The 1,418-nt window shown below is 41.3% G+C and overlaps 1 long non-coding RNA gene across 1 annotated transcript; it reads left to right on the plus strand.

Annotated features, from left to right (window-relative positions):
• The first annotated feature begins 245 nt into the window (after positions 1-245).
• On the plus strand, positions 246-1,188 carry LOC146829512 (uncharacterized). The gene is made up of 3 exons (XR_014962002.1): positions 246-347; positions 805-859; positions 956-1,188. It is a non-coding gene; the product is annotated as an uncharacterized LOC146829512 (long non-coding RNA).
• The last annotated feature ends 230 nt before the right edge of the window (positions 1,189-1,418 follow it).

The raw sequence follows: 1,418 nt of genomic DNA on the forward strand, positions 1-1,418 counted from the left end.
CCAACTTGATGTTGCTGAGTGAGTGCGAGCGAGGAAAACACTCCGCTCCACATGCTCCGTGGAGAACTCCGCAAACTCCCCGAACAGAGCGGAGTTCACCACCCAGGCCTACTTGGCGTTATGTTTAAATCTCACCTTATTTTCCACAGGAGCGTGAGGGAGCCACAATGCTAAGTCCCAACTTCCCTAATGACCAAGGCAACCCAACAATAGTCAAAGCCAACCCAGATCTAAGGAGAAGAGAAGAGAAGTACAAGAATGTCCCACGAGACTGTGCTGTGGTGCGGGTGTTTAACTGGGCCATATAAGACTCCTCCTAGATGAAACAACCTCTACCTCTAATCCATGTGAGATCCCTTATTACATATGACTCTTTTACCTGTAACTAAATACCTAAGCAATTTCCCTCTTCAATCTATTAGTATAGATAATGTCAGCTAGTGATGTCTTCTATATATCTAAGGAAAGAAAGTGGTTGTATATGAAGTAGAAGTGTAACAGGGGAGATCGTATAAAATAATATTCCTAGTCTATAGTATACCTGGTGTTTTACTGTTTTTGTCTTAAAGAAGGCTCAAGGGGAATGACTAGAATGCTAAAAAATAGAATGAAGGGAAGAAAGGCATATACACATATTATGCATTACTACATGCATCTCAGTACTAGTCATATTACCAAGTCTTAAACAAAAATACAGAGCCTTAAACAAAATAGCAAAATGTAACAGTAATAGACACCATATGTGTGAATTACTTCAGTCTTTAGTAAAAAAGCAAACCATCACATTACATTTTCTGTTCACAGGTTTTTCGTCAGAGGCATAACTATATGTCGAATCCAAGAGAAAGATGCAAAATTAGTTAAGTGTCTGTTTGTTTACTTTAAGCATTTCTAGAGCATATTGTGCGAACTTGCATAACGCTAATTCTTTATTTGAGTCTCTTTCTTTTTGCAGGATTTCCAAATACCGGAGTGCAAGAGCCGACAAGAGTGGATCCGTGAGGCAGACGAAGAGAAGCCCAACCGCAAAGGAAACCCGACGAGGAGCCGCTGAGAACGCCGAAACAAGGAGGACCTGGAAGCAAACGTAAGGAAACCAACGTCAGGAAACTGCAGGCAGGGAACAACTAAAATGCCAAGCAGCTTCCTGTCCATTGTTGCACGCTTTATTCTAGATGTGCTCCACCCCGCCGCATCCAAAATATGGATTGTGGCAGGCATGACTATGTGCAAGTTCTATCTCTCACCATCCATCCCACCTGTGCCAAGCCACAGCGACCTAAGACATGAGGAGAGTGGTGGAGCAGGTAAAGCAACATTTTGTATACCTTCTCTATTTGCATGACAAAATACTAATTACGTATCTATTTTAAATATTAACCTGTATTAACTGTTTGGAGTGTTATTACTAATCAATA

This window comes from Triturus cristatus, chromosome 5_2, assembly GCF_964204655.1.
Source record: "Triturus cristatus chromosome 5_2, aTriCri1.1, whole genome shotgun sequence".
Lineage (NCBI taxonomy): Eukaryota > Metazoa > Chordata > Amphibia > Caudata > Salamandridae > Triturus > Triturus cristatus.